Raw genomic sequence first — 26666 nt, 5'->3', positions numbered from 1 at the left:
TGATTGCCGTATATCCGATGGTTATGCATGTTTTTCATTTAACTCACACCTGGAAAGTTTACGCCCACCACTTTCAAATTTCACCAACCGCCACTGCTTCCAATACCTTTAAATGGGGTGGTTGAGCCAAATATTTGATGGAGCAGCAATTCCATCATTTAATAGTAAGGGTTCCACTCAGCCAACCTGTAAATGGTGTTCTAAATCTAGAGATAACAACGAGCAATAAAGTTATTACCAATGTAAAATATGTCCTTCCAGATTTGTTCTAGCTGTCCTTTTGAGCACAGCAGACACAAGCACTGACATACAGATGTGCAGACCTCAGACAAAAAATTACACTCTTACACAGACATACACAAACTCACAAGCACAATCTATGTCTCAAGGAATGGGAGACACAGGCACTGTGCCCTCTAAAACACTTCTTTACTCACACATTTCACAGGATTTGTGTCTCAGAGTCACTGGCAAAGCCATGTACTTGAACACTTTTCACTAGTTTATCCTTCAAAAAGTCTGAAAAAAACAGCACCTTCACAAGCATAGCACAAATGCTGTGACATACATAAACGGACACAATATTGAGTCAACCATAACATGTATATATAGTTGGGAACTCTCTAAGTACAACTGTGATTTGTTTAGTCCCTTATCTTGTCTTTGGTGTATGTTAATCTGTTTTTGAGGGTTCCCTATGAATTCATTTGTGTGAGATGGTTCTGTTTGTGAGTGTGGTATGAGATTTGAGATTGCCTGATGCAAGTTTCTTGTTTTTTTTTGGGAGTGGGGGTGGGAAGGAGTGCGCCTGTAGTAACGAGAGTAACACTTGTTTTGTATCTTTTTTAAAAAAAAACTTTAAATAATGTTTCTCACATATGTGTATTGTATTAAAATGTGATGTAACTGTATATTATGAATTTTCTTATACTTTTATAGACAGATATGTCACAAAAAGAAAAAAGATGAATGCAAAATAATATATATTTTTTTAATGATTTATGGCATGACTGATTTCTATGAGACAGCCCGATCTGAGCCTCGCGCACGCCATTAGGTAACTAGATATGACAGGAGTATTGTTTATAACACATTTTCATGTGTTTTTTCCCCCTGTCTCCTGGACCTCTAAAGTATGTTTCAGGGGGTACCTTTTCTTTGCGAAATAATATATTTATTTCACTACAGCTTATTTATGGTCACAGTATTAGTTATCACTAATGTGCTCTCATACCTTTTTGGCAATTTTTAAGTCAGGCTGGCGATACCTTGGGAGTCGGGACGCCTCTTCGGAGTCAGCTGTGCGCTTTACAAATGGCTTTGTATTGTATTGTATTGTTGTAATGCCTGAGATATCGTAAAAATAATGGCTTTGACCTTTATAAATACACAGGCTGTGGTGCTTTGCTAATATTTACAGCACTCTTTCTGTCTTTCCGCTCGGTTAACTGCATGTTCGATGCAAATATGCCTCATTATTTAATTCTCGAAGGTCATCGAATTCACTTTTTTGTAGCATAGCATTCTGTCCTTTGAAAATACAAATGGTCATATGTTGTTATTGCACTAAGCCCTACACCTTATTGAGAGGCCCGAAAAGCAGAGCTGTGCATCATTTTACGTAATTTGGGGGCATATTATCAAGCAATAGCGATAATTATCGCTATTGCTTGGTTAGCGGGAAAAAATTATCGCCGAGTTGCGGCGATTTTTATCGCAGATAAACCTTGGTATTACCAAGGTTTATCGCAAATGCGATAAAAATCGGCAATAATGCATGAATATCGCTGAAAAGTCAGCGATATTCATGCATTACCGAGCTAATGCTCTTAGCCATGTTATCCACCTCCCATTGGATAACATGGCTAAGAACTGCTCAGGGCAGGTGTTAGCTTTTGGAGATATTCGCACTTAGCGCGAAATCTCCAAAAGTTGGTAATAGGAGATAGCGATGTTAGCGACTGTTTCCAGTCGCTAACATCTTGGCACGCCCACTTTGCATGTCATTAGTGATAAATATCACTGACATGCAAAGCGGGGCCCAAGATGGTCGCTATCTCCTACAAGCTGTCGCTAACTGGTGTTAGCGACAGCTACGTAATAGGGAGATAATTTTATCTCCGCTTTCTTGGCTTTTAAAGCCAAAAAAGTGGAGATAAACCCCCTTGACATTATGCCCCTTGCTTCTGTGGTTATGCTAATTAGGCAACATACAAATCCTTCATTTTGCATTATTGTTTGGATGCGAGAGCGCATTTAATGACCATGAAGAACCACTGCTCTCGTTCTGGGTGCTCATAATTACTGTCCATCTTTTACTGTGAATGATGCACTCACAGCAAACTTTTACCACAAATGCTGCATCATTGCGCAAAGTGGCATAATGGCATCATTTCACGATTTTCACGTAACAAGGATAATGCAAATTTCCCAAAATTACACTAATTACGCCAGCGTAATTAAGATTTTATACAGGCCTACCAAAAAGGCAAGTGCTGCCCGCCTGGGTACTCAGGTATTTATGCAGGAATGTCTATATCGCCAAGGTGATGGTGGGGCATCGATTGACTCTTGCAATATAAACAACCACTGACAATTCCAATTGTTTGGGGGCTTGTTTAGTGATAAAGCTTTTGCCAAGCTTCACAGATACACCACACAGATACAGCATGGCAGTGGCGGTTTTCCCATGGGGGTGTTTGGGAGCCGCCCTCCTGCTTTCTCGCCGTGCGAGAAGGCAGAACAATCCCCTGTCCATGTGACGGAACTTCTAATTTAAAGACCACTTCTAAGCAGAGCACTGTGCACTTTTTACTTATCTGCCCCTTGTATTTGTATCTCCGTATTGCTTACCTTAAACCCCTTTTAAAAAAATATTCTGTGTCTACTGTTAAAAATGCTATGAGGCTCTTATTTGCACTTGATTTACCGGATGTCTGTTTTTTTACCGCGACTTTTATTCTGAAATCCGTGTCCGCCAGGAAAAGTATTAGATTTATAACTCAACTGTGAATGTACTCTTTCTTGTAAATTTAGCTGCTAATGCCGATTTGTTATCTCTCCCTTCCTTGTGATTGCACTGAATTTCTCATTTTTTAAAACCTTTTAAAATTTTATAGCTGATATGTAATTTTGATGTAATTTTTTGGGTGCTTTTATGGTTGTTTTTTAAATGATCGAATAAACCTTTTGAACTGAACTGACTCTGTAACATCAGCGCTTAATCCTGCAACAGCTACTTGGCATTTAACGCTCAGCTTGTTAAACAATAGTGAAGCGGTGTAAATGCCTTTCCTTTACTTCCTGCCACCAAGGGAGGAAAGTAAGTGCACATAAAAAGGAGCGATAGCTACACATCTGAACACGCTGAAAGCTTTCAACTGTGCAGCACTGGCAAATCTTTGGCTCACCCCTCTGGGCCTTTTAGAAATATAGACAAACAGCACCTTATCTATCAGCCAGCAGATAAAAGGACTCAGTTCCTTTACAGCCTGCCAGTCACCAATATGTTAAAGATAAAGGTCCATACTCTGCAGTAATCTTGGGTTTCTTTATTGTAAAGCACAGCTGCTCAGGATACATGTAAAGGGCCAAGAGGCAGACTCCAACTGACTTTACTTTCAAAGGCAAACATAATACATTCCACAAGAGAATACTGAGCCATCCAATGAACACATAACAGTGCTGTTCATCAGATCACATAAAGAGCACATGCTCAATAATAAACCCCAATGAATACAAATACCTTAAGACATCACAATAGGTTTGGAGTTTCGATTTGAATGTCATATATACGTTTTGATTAAACTCACTGAAGAGTTACTGTGGCCATTTGGTTAAGGTCTTCAACTGTTACTTTGAAGATTAAGTGTTCAAATATTTGTGGTTATGTGTGTTCCTTTAAAAGAATTAGCTTTGGCAATTTGTTTTGACAAAGGTTGGAAAGTATTTTTTCTTTTCACTTTGAATGAATATATCTCTTTTTAAGTTTGTCTTACCCCAGAGAATATTTTTTCTCCCTCTTGCTGTCCCTTCATTGCACACTGTAGACAATGTTATTGTAGGGATACACAAACCAACTACACTTGAGTTTTCAATTCAAATGTTATATATATGTTTTCATTCAGCTCAATAAACAGTTGATGTGGCCTAGTGATTAAGGTCTCTAACCCTTAGTCTAAAGAAAAAGTGTTCAATTCCCACTGCTTCAATCATTCTGTGTGCTCATTTAAAAGCGTAGATAGTGTTTTATTTGAAAACAATTTTAAAATATTTTTTCTTTTCACCTGATTTCAAAATATATCTTTTTAACTATGTCGTACCCTAGAGATTAAAAAGCTTCTATCTCTCGCTCTCATTCCGTCCTTCCGTTCCACACTGTAAGCAATGTTACTGTAAGTGTACACTAACCACCTACACTGCATAGGCTTGGACTTTCGATTTGAATGTCATATACATGTTTTGATGCAAACCAGTCTAGCAACACTGTTGACTAGTGGCAAATGTCTCAGTTTCTTACTTAAAGGTTAAGTGTTTGTTTCCCAATGGTTCTTTGTGCCCAGATAAAAGTAAAGGCAATGGTCTTTTCTTTGGTGAAAAAATTCTTTCTTTTCATCTGGTTTCAATATATCACTGTTTAAGTATGTCTTCCCCCAGGAAATAAAAATCTTCTACCCCTCTCTCTTTCCGTTCTTCCTTTCCACACAGTAAATGATGTTGCTATAGGTGTACACTGACCACCTACACTGCATAGGCTTGGGCTTTTGATTTGAATGCCATATACAATTTCTGAGTCAGACCTGGTAAGGGTCACTGTTTGCTAGTCGTTAAGGTCTCAGACTCTGATTCTGAAGGCTAAGTGCTCAGCTGCAAGTGTTTAAATTGTTCTGTGTGCCCAATTAAAAGTACAGGTAGTAGTATTTTCTTTTATGTAAATTTGAAAATATTTTTTTTTCACCTGGTTTTAATATTTCTGTTTTTAAGTATGTCTTACTCCAGAGAATAAAAAGCTTCTATCTCTCTCTCTCTCTTTCCAGCCTTTTAATCCACTCTGTAAACAATGTTTCTGTTGGTGTACACTAACCACCTACACTGTATAGGCTTTTGGTTTAATTTGAATGTCATATACAAGTTTTGATTCAGACATGCAAGAGTCACTGTGGCCTAGTGTTGAATGCTTCAATCTCCTACCCTTAAGGTTAAGTGTTCAATTATCAGCGTTTTATTGGTTCTGTGTCCTCAGTTAAAACTATAGGCAATGGTATTATCATTGATAACAGTTACAATGATTTTCTTTTCACCTGGTTTCAATATATCTCTTTTTAAGTACATCTGACCCCAGAGAATAAAATGCTTCTCTCTCTCGCTCTCGCTCTCTGTTTCTCTCTCTCTCTCGTTCCTTCCTTCCATTCCACACTGTAAACAATGTTACTGTGGGTATCCACTAACTACCTACACTGCATAGGATTGTCGTGTAGTTCCTAAAAATACATAAGATCTCATCATTTGTAGGTAACATAAACTAAGGGATTGGTGTCTTGACTGATTCCGGACACCCCAAAATGATATGTAAACCTGTAGACCAGCTAGCTGACAGTCCCACCGTAAGCCCCCTAACCTTACCAAGGAGCAAATAGTTTCTGGCAACCTTCGAACATGCCTTCAGGGATCATGGAAACAGTGCAGTACTTTTCCCTCAGTCACTCGTGATCACTTAGTCTCAGAGAGATAGACAGAGCAAGTGTTGGGGACGTTTTCAATAAGGATTTATTGAACCAGCGTCATTCTAGTATAAAACATTTGGCTGCGACAATCATCAGACAGAGCAAATGTAAAACATTACAAGCACCAACAGAGTATATAAAAGGTATAATTCTATCATGGTGCTAAAACAGTGTGTATATATAAAGGTATAAAAACATAACAGTAATCAAGCGCATTCTTCCAATGTGACCCTACCTAAGTGTACATAGCATGTGTTTTGGTGTAAAGCCAAGAATCCCCTTGGAAAGAGCCAACCCCATTACCTGATCGGAGAGAATGAAGGATCCGTCTTGGTCATGAGCTGGACACCCCACGAGGGATGTCAGACCGCTGTTGTGGCTTTGGCGTGCATGACCTCAGTGTTAGTGTGATAGCGTCTCTTCTGTCCATTTAGTGAAGGTATGGTTCATTTATGCCAAAAAGATAGTTCTTAACACAATCGATATGTTGTGAGTACGATTATGTAAATTAGCAAAATCAATACTAGCAATTATGCAAAGTAGTTCTTTCGCCCTAAGATGAAGATGACCTTAACTTTTATACAGAGTATGTTAATCCTTTTATGTACGTCATGTGCAGGGATCTTTTCTAAGAATTCTCATACTTAATAAATAAGGCTAGTTTCAAGGAAACCAATCAGCATTTATTCAGCACGTAACTGGGTAAATGATCAATGCTAGAAGCGGTATGCAGAGCAAGGTAGGAAAAATGTAGGTGGAAGGCTGTTTAGTTACTTAGGCCTAGGTTGGGGTACATAACACCCACGCCTTATCCAAAGGTTGATAAGGCCAACTAACGCTAAAATATGCCCGTTAAAAAAGCATAAAAACATTGTCATAAAACAAGTGTCTAAAACATCTTAAAACATGGTATATGTAAAAGCTCTACAAGTCCACTAAAGAGTCCATATATGGCTAGACTAATTGAGCACATTGAAAGCCATGGTGTTCAGAGGGGACAGAAAAAAATTGAACAAAATGATGTTTTACATTGCAATTTGGTCTTGTTTTGGAAAAAAACTGAATAGTTCCCATCACATGGAAAGCCAAATGTGTATGTGTCCAGTGTGGGGGACGCAACATCACATTCGCAGACAACGGTCCCTGTAACACCTCTTGTATCAGGTCAATGGAGCACAGGTGGTTTTCTTCAGTTTCCTTAGCAGCTGCTGAGGAAATACTCAAAACCAGTGAGCTTGTTGTAGAGCCACTGTCCCGTTCCGACAGTAGCTGAAGCATCCCGTGGAGGCTCTAAGAATGCCATCATCAACATGGGATTACGCTGAGGACATTGATACACGTGGGCTTTTAAGGGGTTCAGTACTACATCCATGTCCGGTGGCGCAACTGATTGAAGGGTCAGACATATGTACAAAACGCATTCATATACGCAGAATATGCAGTGGAGCACAGGCAAGATGGGGTCAACCCAGACTGGTCTGAATGATTGGGACCAATGCTTGCTGAGCTCCCAAATCCAAGGTGTGCCCAGATGGAGTATCATACATTCACGACAACGTCGCACCAGCAGTGCTTTTTCAATCTCTCGATGAACTGGGCCGTCCATTGCATAGAAAGGCAATTAAAACCAGAATACCCACTACAAGTAGTGGGATCAGCGGAAGCCCTCCAAAAACTCTTCCCAATACGGAGTGTATGAATGCTGTAATAACTCCAAAGATTGTCTGAAAGGTGCTTAATAGTCCAGAACCTACAAATTTAAATAGGTGCACAACCCTCCTCGTATCAGACATGTTAAAGATACGATGAACCATTTCCCTGAAATGGAGTTGTAAGTTCTTACAGAGTAGTGCCTGTATCTCAGATGAAGACCTTGCAACCTGGAGATCAAACTTGTATCGGGCTGAGCTAAGACCACATATCTCTGTAAGAAGCATGGCTTCAAGTCTGCTCTGAGAATCAAACCGTTTAAAGGACACATTCAATGAAGGCCATAGCGTTGCCTCCCTAACTGTGTGGGTCAGTGGAAACACTACTTGCATACAACAATTAACACTGGAACTTGCTATGACTAGATATGCGATACCTGGTACCATCCAACAGCCTTGATCATTCACCATCAAATAGGTCCCATTTGAGAGCAACTTGAACTCCGGATGAATCACAGCAGCTGGGGAACCCTTCAAGTGACAGGACAAGTTAGCAACTGAAGCATTACAGGCTCCGTGGAGTGAGATGGTTTTGCAAACTAGAGATCCACTTCAAGCAGTTTGAACTGCTCAGAAAAACGGCAGTGTCCCCATTCCTCCATTTAAATCTGTATCGTAATTCCCAGTACTCGTGTATGTATCCTTCTCCTATCGCTTAATACCTGACTACCTGGTGATACTGGAAACTGTATTGAAACTGTAATGTTGTGACAGGCAGTGTAATATAGCCATGGATTAACCATTCTGTGGAAGGTGACTCAGCCATGGTGAAAGGTAATTTGTCTAATTTTTCGTTGTGCAACATGGTATATTTTGCATCTCTGCATGCCATAACCATCTGCTTTTCCATTAGATTGTATACAGAGAACAGGGTTGTGCTGTTGATTTAACACCAGGTCACGTGGCCAGAACGCAGTGATTGCCGCATCCAGCTTAATATTAGGATGCATTGCCATTGCGATTGTCTGCTCTGTAGAAAAAACAAATCTTGTTCCATGATATCTATTGCAGAAGATACAATGTTGCCTAGTGAATACATTCTAGATGATAGTGTGGTCATACCATTGTCAACCACTGCCAAAGCCTTCTCTAGGTTAACCCCATCAATCTCATGTAGACTTTCAGGAGTTGAGAAAATGTCCATAGCTCATTGTAAATAGCATGCAAGAAGTGCTTTTGACGTGGTTTCTGGAGACCTAACAAAAAGTCCCTAAGATCCATGTCATCTGAGAGAAAAGTGTTGTTTCACTTGGGACAGTGTTAAGGCAGTTTGTCACTCTAAGCATAACTTCCCAACACTGTATGATGTCAACACCCCTGAGTGTTCGGTTTGTACATAGCACTGATACTAAAACTTTCGGTGGTACCCCTGAATCTTGACAGACACCTACTTGTGTAGATAGGCCAAACCAACCATCCCTTTTATTTGATAAAAATGTGAAAATATTTTTTATTTTCGCCTGGGTTCAATATATCTCTGTTTAAGTATGTCGTTCACCAAAGAATTAAAGCTTCTGTCTCTCTCTCTCTCTCTGTCTGTCCTTCTTTTCCATATTGTAAATGATGTGCATTAGGTGTACACTAACCACCTACACTGCATCGGCTTGGACTTTTGATTTAAATGTCATATACCAGTTTTGATGGAGACCAGGCAGCAGATTCATACTCTGATGGTTAAGTGTTTAATTCCCAGTTTTTCAATGGTTCTGTGAGCTCTCTTAAAAGTATAGGCAATGGTATTTTCATTGATAAAAATGTGAACATATTTTTTCTTTTCACCTGGTTCAATGTGTCTCTTTATAAGTATGTCTTACCCCACAGAATTAAATGCTTCAATTTGAATGTCATATATACGTTTTGATTCACACCTGACAAGAGTCACTGTGGCCTAGTGGTTAAGGTCTCAAACTCATCATTTGAAGGTTAAATCCCAGTGCTTCAATTGTTCATTGCGCTCAGTTCTCTTTTAAAGTATTTCTTACCCTCTGTCTCTCTTTACAGCCTTTTATGTCACACTGTAAACAATGTTACTGTGGGTGTACACTAACTACACTGCATAGGCTTGGGCATTCCATTTGAATAACGAAAAACAAGGGGTGGAGGGGGGCCCTAGGGGAGAAAATATTTATAGACCTACTCAAATCTTGTCCCCCAACTAGACGAAAAACCACACGAGAGATACCAAGGGTCTTTCTGATTGTGTTTGTGATTAGGACCTATTAGGAATCGCAAATGGCAATGCATCATTAATTTCGCTATTTTATTGAGATTCGGTAAAAATCAAAATTTTTACCGAATCGCAATAAAATTGCGAGTTTCAAATAGCGATTTCGCAATTCCCATTCATTCCTATGGGCTGAAATGCCCATAGGAATGAATGGGAATTGCGAATTCGCAATTTGAAATCGGAATGCAACAAAGCCTTTCAAGGGTGGAGAGGGGGGTCCAAAGGACCCCCCCTGCACCCATGAAATGCACTTTTACATGTGAGTTACATACACACATGTCCTAAGGACATGTGTGTCTGTAACTTAGAAGTTTAAAAAATGCATTTTTATGCGTTTTTAAACATTTTTGCAAATTACCACGAAGTTCAACTTCGTGGTAATTTGCATTTGCAATTTGTAAAATCGCAAATGTTTTGAGAATGATGCATTGCATTTAAGGAATCGCAAATTTGCGATTCCTTAAAAGCAAACGCATTTTTGGAACTCGCAAAAAATAGCGATTTTCCAAAAATGCTTGATGCATCCCAGAAACCAATTTAGGAAGTACAAAAGGCCGATTTTTGCGAATCGCACCGTTTGCACTTCCTAAAAAGGTTGATGCATCTAGGCATTAGTGTCTAGTAGGCCCTTCCACAGGAAACACTCCTGAGGCTAGCCAAACTTAGACCCATAGGTTGTACCATCAACTGGAACCAATGAGAGTTTCAAAGGCTGAAAGGGCAAGTTGCAGTGCTCCAAAGAGTAGTGAAAGAAAAAGAATCAAAAGAAAGAAATGATCTTAGTAATTAAAAATACCTGTCTTCATGCCTATAAGAAAACTTTATTAGGTGCGCCCATCAAGACGGTATGATTAAGAACAGAGTGCAAATAGTATGGAACAAATTACTATTCACCATGAGTGATATTTGGTCAACATGTTTCAGCCCTCCTGGGCTTTCGTCAGGACCTATGGTGTACACTACTGCAACACTTACCACATGCTGTGATAGATAATTTTCATAGTGTAGACATATCCATTATTACTGTTGTATGTCTATGTTTATCAACCTTCTCCTGTGAAGAATTGGAGTGAAAGACACACAGAAAAACACAATACATAAATCTAGTCACAATCCAACAATCATTGATACTCTGTATGTCTGATTAATTTCACTTCCAACTTACCCAATATTGTTGGGAGGAACAGCCTCACCTCACCTGGCACTTGCTCAGAACAAAGGAGGCAATGCGCTGACATTTTTCAAAATGATAAAAGATTATTGTTATAATCTGGATTTATATGTCAAAGTCTTATTGTGTGACAGAAAGCAGACAGAGGGGTTAAAGGGCTCTGCACGACTGAGGCCACTGTTTCTGTGAAGAAGGCCATCCCATTTTCAAGTGTGTATAAAGAAGGACAGACTTTTACTCTAGGACAATTCACTTGTATATGAAAAAAAAGTTTTTGAAAAAAATATTTTTTTGGGCATGAAAAAACTTTTTGATACCTGAAACAATTTTTAAATTGCAAGTCTACATGTTTACAGGGGTTGGTATCTGTAAACAAGTTAAGTAGAATTGGTATTAAGTGGTATCTTCATAGTAGACAATAATCTAAGTCTACCTCGGTTCAAAAGATAAAATTAATCTGAGTTCAAAATGTTAGGCCCAGTCAAAAACTAACCTAAGCAAGACAAAGCACGCACTCACCTCTCTGTCGTTACCTCGGTCTGGCTGCTGAGCCGAGGGGGAGGTGGTGTTGCTGTGAGGAGCTCAAGCCTATTAAGGCGGAACGGCGGACCTGAAGGGAAACTATGTTAAATTAATGCAAGCTACTGATACGATCGTTATAACCAATCAGAATAGCCCGAAAAAGTGGCTCATTTCATGGGCTGTGTTCCAAAGGCTAATAAAGCTCTTCATTGGTGCTCTGTCCGTAGTAGGGAAAACGCCCCCAACAACGCGTTCAGGATAGCGTGTGTTTATCCAAGACAATCTGGGATACAGGAGCGCATGCGTGATGTAAAGCCGTCTCTATGGACCGCCGTGGAGCCGTTTGACGAGACAAGCCTCGGTTGATGATTGGGCCAACCACACGGAACCGGAAATAATCTGAGTGTGTGTCTATAGCCTGTTTGTTATGGGTGCATCCTAATCGTGTTAAAAGGAAAAACCTTTTCTCCAAATAAACTTGCTAAACACCGGAATGTATCGCGTAGCATTGTTAGTGAGGTTAATCACAATTAGACGCCGCCCCTGTCGGCTGGAACAGAGGCCGACCATCCTTCAACGGGAATGCGTGAAAGGTCGTTGTCTTTTATTTTAGATGTTTTATTGCGGCCTGATCAGCTTCGCGTGTCAGGAACAGGAGAGAGTATTTACTTTCTGCATACAGGGACAAACTCCGCCTATGTGGACCACAGTGGAGCCGGGTATAGACGCAGACCCAGGTTGGTGATTGGGCCAACCGACCGGAACCGGAAATAATCCGGATGTGTAAACGATACTTGTTGGTTCGAGTACATAATAAACATATGAATAGAGCCCTTCCTCGAGAGCAAGTGAAAACGGTATGTTACGTATTCTGTGTCTGATACAAAGGTACTAGAGAAATGTTTTTGTCAAAAAGGAGACGAAGGTTAGCACAACCGCCGTTCGAAATAACCTGAACCAGACCAGACATACACCACTGGGCAAATGCAATAGACGATCCTATTGGCGGCCCGAGGTGCCTCTGAGAAAGGGCCAAACAAGATAACCGGAAGAAGGTTGTAAAACTCGGACAAAAGATGGTCAGGAAGAGTCTGTATTAAATATAACCACATGGAGTGATATCAAAAAGAGTCGGTTTAATATGGTATCACTAACTTATATTTAGATATTGGCAAAGCCATGTTAGGCTAGTCACTAACTCTTGTATTGGTATCGGATAAGCCATATTGGGCTGATACTAACTAGTTCAAGGAGTTCTATAACATTGCAAAAGGGCTCTGGAACTCAAACCTCCAATATGTACCTCATAGAGTATTGTGGAACGATACATTGCTTTGGGATAGAGAGACTACAAAGGAATAACTCCCAACCAGACATAGTTGGTGTTTACAGCTGTAGCCACAGGATGTCATCGTTCAAACCATCGGTATCACACTTCAGTTTGTAAATCCATTTCTGTTCTTTCCTCAATAAAAATTGGGAAATGTCACTGACGTGTTGGGGTATGAAGGGTTGTTCCAAGATGACCCAAAGTAGATCATCTGCAAGATGTTTCATTGTGAGAAAGTGAGATGTCAGCCGGGTTGCTTGCTTATTCCGCCTGATTGTGCTTTTATGCTCCTGTATGCGTAGTTTGATCTTTCTAGTTGTCATTCCTATGTACCTCAGCATACATGGACAAGTGATCTGATAAATGACTTTCTCGCTATTACAGTTGGTATGTCGTTTCAACAACCAAGGTCGAGTAGTGCCAATATCGACTGATAGAGTCTTTTTGGTCTGGGGGCACACCAAGCAGTTCCCAGAGGGATGATGACCCTGGACTGGAGGGAGATTCCACAGTGTGGGGGTGGTTTCTTCGATGGTATGTCGAGGTCTAGTGTGGACCAGTTCATCTCTTAAGTTGGTACTTCTCTTGAATGAGAAGAGTGGCAAAGGGATGTTATCGCCTGTGCTGTTTAAAATGCGCCATTTTTGTCTGATGATTTTCTGAATTTTAGAAGATGCAGTGCTGAAGGTAGTAACGCACGCCAGTTGCTTAAGAGGAGGTTTGTCAACTCGGGGTCTAATAGTGCCTCGCGTCACGTCAGTGACATTTCCCAATTTTTATTGAGGAAAGAACAGAAATGGATTTACAAACTGAAGTGTGATACCGATGGTTTGAACGATGACATCCGTGGCTACAGCTGTAAACACCAACTATGTCTGGTTGGGAGTTATTCCCTTGTATTCTCTCTATCCCAAAGCAATGTATCGTTCCACAATACTCTATGAGGTACATATTGGAGGTTTGAGTTCCAGAGCCCTTTTGCAATGTTATAGAACTCCTTGAACTAGTTCGTATCAGCCCAATATGGCTTATCCGATACCAATACAAGAGTTAGGGACTAGCCTAACATGGCTTTGCCAATATCTAAATATAAGTTAGTGATACCATATTAAACCAACTCTTTTTGATATCACTCCATGTGGTTATATTTAATACAGACTCTTCCTGACCATCTTTTGTCCGAGTTTTACAACCTTCTTCCGGTTATCTTGTTTGGCCCTTTCGCAGAGGCACCTCGGGCCGCCAATAGGATCGTCTATTGCATTTGCCCAGTGGTGTATGTCTGGTCTGGTTCAGGTTATTTCGAACGGCGGTTGTGCTAACCTTCGTCTCCTTTTTGACAAAAACATTTCTCTACTACCTTTGTATCAGACACAGAATACGTAACATACCGTTTTCACTTGCTCTCGAGGAAGGGCTCTATTCATATGTTTATTATGTACTCAAACCAACAAGTATCGTTTACACATCCGGATTATTTCCGGTTCCGGTCGGTTGGCCCAATCACCAAACTGGGCCTGCGTCTATACCCGGCTCCACTGTGGTCCACATAGGCGGAGTTTGTCCCTGTATGCGGAAAGTAAATACTCTCTCCTGTTCCTGACACGCGAAGCTGATCAGGCCGCAATAAAACATCTAAAATAAAAGACAACGACCTTTCAGGCATTCCCGTTGAAGGATGGTCGGCCTCTGTTCCAGCCGACAGGGGCGTCGTCTAATTGTGATTAACCTCACTAACAATGCTACGCGATACATTCCGGTGTTTAGCAAGTTTATTTGGAGAAAAGGTTTTTCCTTTTAACACGATTACGATGCACCCATAACAAACAGGCTATAGACACACACTCAGATTATTTCCGGTTCCGTGTGGTTGGCCCAATCATCAACCGAGGCTTGTCTCGTCAAACGGCTCCACGGCGGTCCGTAGAGACGGCTTTACATCACGCATGCGCTCCTGTATCCCAGATTGTCTTGGATAAACACACGCTATCCTGAACGCGTTGTTGGGGGCGTTTTCCCTACTACGGACAGAGCACCAATGAAGAGCTTTATTAGCCTTTGGAACACAGACCATGAAATGAGCCACTTTTTCGGGCTATTCTGATTGGTTATAACGATCGTATCAGTAGCTTGCATTATTTTTAACATAGTTTCCCTTTAGGTCCGCCGTTCACCTTAATAGGCTTGAGCTCCTCACAGCAACACCACCTCCCCCTCGGCTCAGCAGCCAGACCGAGGTAACGACGGAGAGGTGAGTCCGTGCTTTGTGTTGCAGGCAGGTAGCTTCAAACAGCTTAGGTTAGTTTTTGACTGGGCCTAACATTTTGAACTCAGATTAATTTTATCTTTTGAACCGAGGTAGACTTAGATTATTGTCTACTATGAAGATACCACTTAATACCAATTCTACTTAACTTGTTTACAGATACCAACCCCTGTAAACATGTAGACTTGCAATTTAAAAATTGTTTCAGGTATCAAAAAGTTTTTTCATGCACCCAAAAACATATTTTTCAAAAAAAAAATTTTCATATACAAGTGAATTGTCCTAGAGTAAAAGTCTGTCCTTCTTTCTACACACTTGAAAATGGGATGGCCTTATTCACAGAAACAGTGGCCTCAGTCGTGCAGAGCCCTTTAACCCCTCTGTCTGCTTTCTGTCACACAATAAGGCTTTGACATATAAATCCAGATTATAACAATAATCTTTTATCATTTTGAAAAATTTCAGCGCGTTGCCTCCTTTGTTCTGAGCAAGTGCCAGGTGAGGTGAGGCTGTTCCTCCCAACAATATTGGGTAAGTTGGAAGGTGAAATTAATCAGACATACAGAGTATCAATACAATTTATTGTTGGATTGTGACTAGATTTATGTATTGTGTTTTTCTGTGTGTCTTTCACTCCAATTCTTCACAGGAGAAGGTTGATAAACATAGACATACAACAGTAATAATGGATATGTCTACACTATGAAAATTATCTATCACAGCATGTGGTAAGTGTTGCAGTAGTGTACACCATAGGTCCTGACGAAAGCCCAGGAGGGCTGAAACATGTTGACCAAATATCACTCATGGTGAATAGTAATTTGTTCCATACTATTTGCACTCTGTTCATAATCATATTGTCTTGATGGGCGCACCTAATAAAGTTTTCTTATAGACATGAAGACAGGTGTTTTTAATCACTAAGATCATTTCTTTCTTTCGATTCTTTTTCTTTCACTACTTTTTGGAGCACTGCAACTTGCCCTTTCAGCCTTTGAAACTCTCATCGGTTCCAGTTGATGGTACAATCTATGGGTCTAAGTTTGGCTAGCCTCAGGAGTGTTTCCTGTGGAAGGGCCTACTAGACACTAACTGTTTAAGAAAACCCCAGATGACGAAGTTCCACTATTGTGTGGGCTGATGGGTACACTTTTTCTTCTTACTACACTTTATTTCCTTCTCTTCTCCTGTGGATATTTTATGACTAACCTTTTGGTAGATATGGTTTGGGACACTAATAGGTCCTAATCACAAACACAATCAGAAAGACCCTTGGTATCTCTCGTGTGTTTTTTTTTTTTCATTCAATTTGAATGCCATATAAAAGCTTTGAGTAAAAATAGCTAAGAGTCACTGTGGCCTAGTGGCTAAGGTCTAAGACTTCTACTCTGAAGGTTAAGTGTTCAATACCCAGTTCGTAAATGCTTCTGTGTATTTGGTTAATGGTATAGGCGATGGTATGTTCTATGATGAAAATGTTCTTTTCCTAAGTACGTCTCTCTCTCTCTCTCTGTCTCTCTCTTTTTTTTGTCTCTCTCTCTCTTTCCATCCTTCTATTCCTCACTGTAAATTATGTTACTGTAGGTGTTCACCAACCACCTACACTACATAGGCTTGGGCATTCGATTTGAATTTCATATAAAAGTTTTGAGTCAGCCTCAGCAAGAGTCACTGTTAGCTAGAGTTTAATGTTGCAGAATTTTACACTGAAGGACATAAAATTAGAATAAAATTAATATATAAATGCTGGTAGCCGTTGTGAGGGTATACACATTCTATACATACATTCACAAGCCTCACCATATGTTCTTTGAAAGCATACATTCAGCTCACACTACTACATGCATCCCCTTACTGCATCAAGGTGCCGCTTCCGTAGTATCACCTAACTGCGCCTTTCTCTCCTCCCCGCTGGTGACTGAGCTGGGGCTGGTCAGGGTTGAAATAGTGCTTAAATTGGACGTGTGGCTGGAAGGGTGCCGTGATTAATGCTAATTGCCTACATGTTTGTGAGATCTGGTGTCTCAAAATGCGCCAGGTAGAGTATATGGTATTTGTACCTGACCTGCTCGAAACATAATTGACCATGTCGGATAGCTCCCCCTCCAAAATCCAGTGTCCTAAAAAGAGCGAGCTCAAGTGGGCAGGCCCGCAACTGGTTATGCGTGTAGCATATTACGCTTCAGGTGTGGCTGCTTAGTTCCACTAGCGGCTGGCTAAGGGCATGGCCCATTATGCATTAGATGCAGCTGTTTAGTCCCGCTGGCTTACGTCTTGCCGGATTGCATGTTATTTGTTCACAAACGGGAGTTAGGCAATGCCTAATCCTTGTGTTGTCATGGGGATACGTCCCAAAGTGCTAGATTTTGTAAAGCCTGATCAGTGTGGTCCCTCCCAGCTAAAAAGGACAGCATATAGACCTTGGCTATAGTCGTGAGAGGAAATTAGTTCACCTCAATAGTGCAACCCTGCTGGGGTTCATCGAGATAAAAGGGAAAGGATTGCAAGATACAACCATCCATAGGTGATTGCCAAAGTGAAATATGTATCATATGAAGGTATATCGGTGCTCTGTCAGACGATATCTAATGTTTAACACCGCAGTTCAAACTAACGGAAACCTTAATAGGTGGCATGGTCATAGCAGTGCCGGATTCATGGTAGTGTTTACATTGAGGCAAAAAGTGGGGGGCGGGACATTTTTGTGTGTATGCATACATTTTTGTTATGGGCACAGATGATCATCACTTGTTGCACACATATAACCACGCATACTAATTCCTGTGTTTGTGGTCATGACTGGTTTTCCTTAAGTGACCGAACCTACTGCTGTTGGTTCTCTTCTGTATATCTTTCTCTTTCAGGTCTACTAAGAGCCCTTTTGAAGTGGCGAGTGACAAAGGTCAGCCCACATAGTGGTACCTTCTCACCAGGAAATTGGTAAGAACGGAGCCTGCACGATACAGGTCCTGATGAATGCCATGTACACCTCAGGGACTCCAGGCAAAAACATGTTGACCCCATTTACTACGGTGAGGGGATAATTAATTCCCCACCTCACCATCCACTGTTTTTAGTACCATACAGCTACCTACCCTATTAAAATGTAATTTGGCAACTGTAATGGTTCACTTTCCATGGGCCTCCACTTAGTTTAGAGGTGCATCCCTGTCATCAGGTGAATGCCCGCCCTCTATCAAACCGAGTTTTTAGAAGGCGAGGACTGTCGATGATGAAGCATGACACCAGGTGTTGTGTGAGACCAGTCCTATACTTCTTGTGAGATGTGCACACTCACAATTTTTCCGTTGAGCACCTTCGGTCACTTTCCTCTGGGAGCGGCCCCATTTGCTTTCAACATTTTGGGTTGGAGGCTGGCCTGCTCCTAGCGCCCTGTGCCTCTAGTTCCCTCCTCCAGTTAATCCCTGGGGTTAGTGATGTTACTTAGTGGTTAAGGTATCAGACTCTTATCTTTGAAGGTTAAGTGTACACCTGTAAGTGTTTCAATTGTTGTGTGTGCTCAGTTAAAAGTATAGGTAATGGGATTTTCTTTGTGGAAAATGTGAATATATTTTTTCTTTTCACCTCATTTCATTATGTCACTTTTTAAGTATGTTTTACTCTGGGGAATAAAAAGCTTCTATCTCTCTCTCTCTCCATCCTTCCATTCCACACTGTAAACAATGTTACTGTTGGTGTACACTAACCACATACACTGTGTAGGCTTGGGCTTTTGAATTGAATGTCAAATGTACAAGTTTTGATACACATCAGCTGAGAGTAAGTGTGGCCTAGTGGTTACAGTGTCACTCTCCTACTCTTAAAGTTAAGTGTTCAACTCAAAGTGAATCAATGACTATGTGTACTTAGTAAAAGAATAGGCAATTGTATTGTCTTTGATACAATTTTGATTTTTAAAAGTTTCTCCTGGTTTCAATATAAATCTTTATAAGTATGTCTTACACTAGACAATAAAGCGCTTCTATCTCTCTCACACTCTCTGTTTCTGTCCTTCTATTTCACACTGTAGAAAATGTTACTATAGTTGTACACTAACCGCCTACACTACATAGGCTTGGGCATTCGATTTGCATCCTATACAAGTTTTGATTCAGTTTGGCCCAGAATCCCTTTGGCCTAGTGGCTAATGTCTCAGACTTTTACTCTGAAGGTTAAGTGTTCATTTCACAGTATTTCAAATGCTCTGTGTGCTCAGTTAAAGGTATAGGCAATGGTATTTCGTTAAAAAAAATAATTTAAAAATATTTTTTCTTTTCACCTGGTTACATTATATATCTCTTTTTAAATACACCTCTCTCTCTCTCTCTCTTTCCATCATTCTAATCCACACATGTAAATGATGTTACTGTATGTGTACACTAACCACTTGCACTGCATAGGCTTGGACATTCAATTTGAATATCATATACAAGATCTGAGTCAAACAATTTAAGAGTCACTATGACAGCGGGGTTAAGGTGTAGGCTATTACACTGTAGGCATTCCTTTCCCAGGACTTCAATGGTTCAGTGTGCTCTGTTTAAAGTACAGGCAATGGTATTATCTTTGATACAAATGTGAAAATATTTATTTTTTCACCTGATTTCAATAAATCTCTTTTAAATTACGTATTATCCCAGAGATTGAAAAGCTTCTATCTCTCTCTCTCTCTCTCTCTCTCTCTTCTCTCTCATTCCGTCCTTCTATTCCACACTGTAAATGATGATACGGTGTGTGAACACTAAGCACCTGCACTGGCTAGGCAGGTGCATTTGGTTTGAATGTCATATACAAGTTTTGAGTCTTCCCAGTCAAAATTCAATGTTGTCTAGTGGTTAAGGTCCAGTCTCATACTCTGAAGAATATGTGTGCTAAGTTGAAGGTATCGTCAATGTTTTTTTCTTTGATAAAAAATTGAAAATATTTTATTTTTTAACCTGGTTTGAATATATCTCTTTTTTAGTAGGTCTTACCTCAGAGAATAAAAAGCCTCTATCTCTCTCTATCTCTGTCCTTCTGTTCCACACTTTAAATGATGTTACTGTGAATATACACCAACCACCTACACTGTATAGGCATGAGCATTCGATTTGAATGTCATATACAAGGTTAGATTGCACATGGTCAAGTGACACTGTGGCCTAATAGTTAATGTCTCAGACTCCAGCTCTGAAGGTTAGGAGTTAATTTACCAGTGTTACAATGGCTCTGTGTGCTCAAATAAAAGTATAGACAGTGGTAGTTTGACTGATACAAATTTGAAAATATTTTTTCTTTCGCCTGGTTCAATATATCTCTGTTTAAGTATGTCTTACCCCAGAGTATAAAAAGCTTCTATCTCTCTCTCTCTCTCTCTCTTTCCGTCCTTTCATTTCACACTGTAAACTATGTTACTGTAGATGTACACAAACCACCTACTCTACATAGGTGTGGGCTTTCACTTTGAATGCCATATTCAAGTTTTGATTCAGAGTAGTTAAATGTCACTTTGGCCTAGTTGTTAAGGTTTCAGACTCTTACTTTAAAGGTTAAGTATTCAATACCCAGGGTTTCAATTGCTCTGTGTCCTCAGTAAAAGGTGTAAGCAATGGTACGTTCATAGATACAAATTTGAAATGTTTTTTTCTTTTCACTTGGTTTCAGTATATTTCTTTTTAAGTCTGTCTTACTCCAGAGAATTAAAATCTTCAACCTCTCTCTCTCTCTCTCTTTCCACCCTTTCATTCCACACGATAAAAGATTTTACTGTAGATGTGCACTAACGACCTACACTGCAGAGGCTTGATCTTTCGATTTGAATGTCATAAACAAGTTTTGATTCAGAACAATGATGAGTCACTGTGGCCTAGTTCTTAAGGTCTAAGACTCGTGATCTAAAGGTTAAGTGTTTCAATGTTTGTGTGTGTTCAATTAAAAGTATAGGCAATAGGATTTACTTGTATAAAAATGTGAAAATATTTCTTTCTTTTCACCTGGTTTCAATATATCATTTTGGGGGCCATCGGGGAGGGGGGGAGGCAGCACAGGTACAAAAGGGGGTGGTAATGGACGGAGCATCTGAACCAATCAAACACTCACACCCAGTCAAAAGATCTGGGTTTAATCCATCACTGTTCTTTAGCCCACTCTGCCACCCCAGTTCAGACATGGCTATATGCAAATCAGTCTAACCCTGTGCCTCATGAGAACAGTCCAGCCCGAACTGCCAAACCATGCCTTCCCTGGACCGGAAACAAGATCCGAGAACCGGTTTCTGGCATTCCAGCGGTCTTCAGCCCGGCTTGCTTGAATCCAGTGACAAAGTGAGCAAGGGACTCACGTCTGAGCATACCCTGCCACACTTATGGCGGCCAAAAGCGGTACAAAAGGGGGTGGTAATGGACGGAGCATCTGAACCAATCAAACACTCACACCCAGTCAAAAGATCTGGGTTTAATCCATCACCGTTCTTTAGCCCACTCTGCCACCCCAGTTCAGACATGGCTATATGCAATTCAGTCTGACCCTGTGCCTCATGGGAACAGTCCAGCCCCAACTGCCAAACCATGCCTTCCCTGGACCGGAAACAAGATCCGAGGACCGTTTTCTGGCATTCCAGCCGTCTTCAGCCCGGCTTGCTTGAATCTAGTGGCAAAGTGAGCAAGGGACTCATGTCTGAGCATACCCTGCCACACATATGGCGGCCAAAAGCGGTACAAAAGGGAGTGGTAATGGACGGAGCATCTGAACCAATCAAACACTCACACCCAGTCAAAAGATCTGGGTTTAATCCATCACCGTTCTTTAGCCCACTCTGCCACCCCAGTTCAGACATGGCTATATGCAAATCAGTCTAACCCTGTGCCTCATGGGAACAGTCCAGCCCGAGCTGCCAAGCCATGCCTTTCCTGGACCGGATAGTAGTGTGAGCAACAGTGGTCCCATGCATAGAGGAATTTCAAAGCAAGATTCAATATAGACACAATGGAAGCTATATTATATATTGACTTGTCCAGCCGGGCAGTGGTCCAATGTTTAATTTTCAACAATAATTTCCAGAAAGAATACTTTCCCTGGACCGGAAACAAGCTTCCGAGGACCAGTTTCTGGCATTCCAGCCGTCTTCAGCCCGGCTTGCTTGAATCCAGTGGCAAAGTGAGCAAGGGACTCACGTCTGAGCATACCCTGCCACACTTATGGCTGCCAAAAGCGGTACAAAAGGGGGTGGTGATGGACTTGCTCACTTTGCCACTGGATTCAAGCAAGCCGGGTTGAAGACGGCTGGAATGCCAGAAACCGGTCCTCGGAAGCTTGTTTCCGGTCCAGGGAAGACATGGCTTGGCAGTTCGGGCTGGACTGTTCCCATGAGGCACAGGGTCAGACTGATTTGCATATAGCCATGTCTGAACTGGGGTGGCAGAGTGGGCTAAACAACGGTGATGGATTAAACCCAGATCTTTTGACTGGGTGTGAGTGTTTGATTGATTCAGATGCTCCGTCCATCACCACCCCCTTTTGTACCGCTAAAGGCTGCTTTATGTGCACCTTACAAACACAAAGGGGCAGATTTATGTCGGACTTGAGGCACTTTTGCACCGCCGTTGCGTGACTTCTGTGACGCAGCGGCGACGTAAACCCTTCGCCACGTTGCAACCTACTTACATCGTGACGCATCCATGGATGCGTCACGGTGTAAGGCCCTGCGCCACATGAAACCTGCGTCAGGTTTAATGTGGGCGTTTCCACGTGGGGGGGGGCGTTCCGTCGCAGGAACGCCCTTGAAAAATTGTCACTGAGTCACTTTCCCAACGCTGATGCATCAAAACCCTGCGCCTGCTTGAAGCAGGCGTAAGGCTTGACGCACCACGTTAGAGACAGGGCATGTTGGAATAGTGCTGGAGTTGCGTGCCGCATGCAACACAACTTCAGCACTGCGCCAACTTCACACCCTAGATGCGACACGCATCTGTTTATTTCTGCGCCCTGGTGCGCCCAATTTACAATGTGGGCAAAATAGGGGGTCGGCACAAGCTGCAAACCGCTGGCCATATAAATGGTGTGGCCGAACTTTGCCCCACCCATCGTCTGTTGGTACAAGTCCAAGTACAGCTCGCCCCACTTTGCGTCTGGGTCTGACGCCATCCTCGCATGGAACTCCTCGTCATAATGAGACCAAGCGTAGCCCCTGTATGTCACCTGAGCCCGCCTGACCACGTCCATGTACTTGAATAGCACTATGGCCCTGTCCGGATATTTCTCGCAATATATGCTAGCGTATATACAGGAACGCCGCCGACCAGTTGTCAATCATCAGCGGTACCTTAGGGCGCCTGGCCAACTCTTGCTCCTCCTCCTTCGACCCCTCCTTCGATGTCAGCTCCCTGGGAAGGAGCTTCAAGATCTCCACATACTCCCCCTTCCATATTTTCTCCTTAGTCGCCAACGACAGATGGGCCCCCAGCGGCTTAGTCACCCCCATGTATGGGAGCTTGCGCACCGGGACCACGCAACTCTCTTTCGCCCCGGCGTCCCTGGTGGCTTTCTCACACGCCTTTGCATTCTCCGCCTCAGCACTCCCGACACCACCTGCCCCAGCGCTCCCCGACCCCCCACAGTCTGTCGCTCCTGCCCCATCCGGGCCCACCCCTGTGTCCTTCACATAACGTCCTTTTACCAGCCGCACCAGCTCCTCCCCCCAAGCATCCATACCCACCAACACCTGCGCGCCGGGAGGCTTGCCCAAACCACTCCCCGCTCTGCCACCATCCTTACCTGGCATCAAGGTCGGCGTCCGCACCGGATCCCGCCACCTAACCAGTTGAGCTGGGGTGGCCTTCACTCTCGGCGCATCCTGCCGTGGGCATACCTGCAATACATTTCCAACAACATTACTCCTCTCCCCCTCCCGAATTTCCCCTTCCTCTTCAGACTCCTCCTCATAGCCCAAACGCCCCCTTTCCAGCGCATCCCACCGTACCTCCCGGCCGCCCCCTAGAGACTCCAGCCAGCTCAGCTCTGCCCTCTCCCTATAAGCCCTCATCAAGTCACTCAAGTCCACACTCTCCCTCCGCACATCCTCCGCATATCCATCCTCAGGCCCCAGACACGGATATAGACCAGGAGTACAGGGAGATAACAGATAGCTTGTCGAGAGCAATCGACCAGATTGCACCAGTAAAAGTTCAAATAAAAAATGGTGATGGGAAAAGGGCCCCCTGGTTTACACCTGCCCTGAGAGACTATAGGAGAGAGCTACGTATCATCGAGAGAAACTGGAGGAATAAAAAAGACGAAGAATCCCGGGACCAATACAAGAAATCCCTTCGCATTTACAAAAGACATATACAGGAATCTAAAGCGTTATTCTATGAAACACGTATCAATAGAGCAGAAAATGTCCAGAAAGAGACCTTCAAAATTCTCACGGAACTTAGCAAGAGAACACAACACACGGACAACACAATTAGTTGCGATGCTTTCCTGACATATTTTTTGGAGAAAGTAGACATCATTTTGAAAGGAATAAACAATACTGCCACATCTCTAACAGATCCACAACAAGTCAAACCCCCAGTAGGGATGTTTATGTCTAGCTTTCCGCTGATTGAACCACTAGACCTGGAACTCCTGATGAGGAAAATTAAGTCAGGCTCCCCAGCGGACCCTTGCCCTCCAAGCGTGTTTCGCTTAGCCCGCCCCATTTTAGAAGATCACATCCTGTCCCTATTAAACAAATCCCTGGACATGGGGCAACTACCAGCTAGCTTCAAAGAAGCCCGTGTTAGGCCACTCATAAAGAAAGTGGGGTCAGACCCCAAAGTGCTAAAGAACTACCGACCGATATCCCAGCTGCCATTCCTGTCCAAAGTCCTGGAGCAGCACGTCCTGAAATCCCTATCGGTTTTCCTGGAATCTAACCAGCTGCTTCACGAAATGCAAGCGGGGTTCCATGCTCACCACAGTACCGAGCTGGTTATGCTCTCAGTACTGGACGACCTCAGAGGTATGGCTGACGGGAAACATCCAAGCGCCCTGATACTTTTAGACCTGTCAGCGGCGTTTGATACCGTCAGCCATACCCTACTCCTGGAAAGGCTGACAGGACTGGGGTTTCGGGATTCAGCTTACCTCTGGCTAGAATCATTTCTGTCCGGGAGAACGCAGAGGATCCAGCTGGGAGATGGGGTGTCAGGAGTGGGGGAACTCACATGTGGGGTACCGCAGGGCTCTGGCCTTTCACCCCTCCTGTTCAACCTCTGCCTACAACCACTTATAAGCGCCCTGGCAGAGATGGGTTGTCGCGTGTTCAACTACGCTGATAACACCCAACTGCTGGTGAGCATAGATGACACTGCACAGGCCCAGCTACAGGCGCAGAAAGTACTTAGGTATACTGTAAACTGGATGTCCAGGAACTTCCTGAAGATCAACCCGGAGAAAACCGAAGTGCTAATAGTGTCACATACCTGCTCCCCCTGGAGCGACCTATACTGGCCCCAGGAACTTGGCCCCACCCCCAACCCCGTCAACACAATAAAAAGCCTGGGCTTTAAGGTAGATAGTGCTCTTTCAATGGTGAGCCAGGTTTCTGCAGTGGTGAGAACTTGCAATGGGCTCATAAGACAACTGCGCAAACTAGTGCCGCTTCTTTCCCAGTCCATGTAATTTCGGCCACCATACTGTCAAGGCTGGACTACGGAAACGCACTTTACCTAGGTCTACCAAAGGTACTAACGAACTGACTACAAGTGGTATTAAACGATGAGGCACAACTTATTTTTAAACTTCCAAGAAGATCATGTGCATCTCCATTGCTGCAGAGCCTCCTCTGGGTGCCAGTAACGCAGAGATCCATATTCAAAAGCCTCTGCATAGCCCACAAGGCCATCTATGGACAAGCCCCAGCCCACATTAAGAAAAAACTAGAGATCTACCAACCTGAAAGACACCTGAGATCCTCGGAGGCCCAATTAGCAACAAAAGGTGGGAGATCTTTCTCGACCTTGCTGCCAAAGATCTGGAATGAATTACCCGAAGCCTTACGTAAAGAAGGAAACCTGCTCCGCTTCAGAAAATCCCTTAAAACTATCTTATTTAGAGCAGCGGTAAATCATGTCTAGCTCCCCCACCGTTGTGCTATAGTCTAGGTTGTTGTGTCTGACAGTTCAAAAGCGCCCTGAGACCTGCAGGTGATTTGGCGCTATATAAGCTGACCATAACAATAACAATAACAATATGACAGCGCAGCCTGATCCTTAGCGTCCAATCTCCATCCCCGTCCCCCAGCGGCCGTCTCGACCCTTCGGGGTCGGGCTGTCGGGGACCTACCGCCCCTCTTTCCAACATGCTCCCACGAACGGTCCCTCGGTGGAGCACGACCGCCCGTACAAGGCAGAGCCGGCCCATCCCCTCGGTGGAGCGGAGCCACATGCTGCTCTCCCGCGCCTAGCCAAGTGTTCCTGCCAAGAGAAAAAGGTGGAGTCCAGCATGCCGGGGAAAAAATGACCCCCTCCCCTCCAAACTCACCACTCACCCGCCGCCCCCTCTGCATGCCCCCACCCCGTGGAGTGACCACCCCTCCGCACTGGCGCTCCCTTTACCCCCCCCAGCTCCCCCATTCCTGTCCCCTCCCCACCCTCCCACTCTTGTCCCCTCTGCACCCCCACCCCCACTCGCCCCGGCTCCCCGAACTGAAGCCTCCTCCCCCGCACGCCCTGCACCCCCACTCCGCCTCGCTCC

This window comes from Lissotriton vulgaris, chromosome 7, assembly GCF_964263255.1.
Source record: "Lissotriton vulgaris chromosome 7, aLisVul1.2, whole genome shotgun sequence".
In the NCBI taxonomy this organism is placed as follows: Eukaryota; Metazoa; Chordata; class Amphibia; order Caudata; family Salamandridae; genus Lissotriton; species Lissotriton vulgaris.
Note: the sequence above shows the minus strand (reverse complement) of the source record.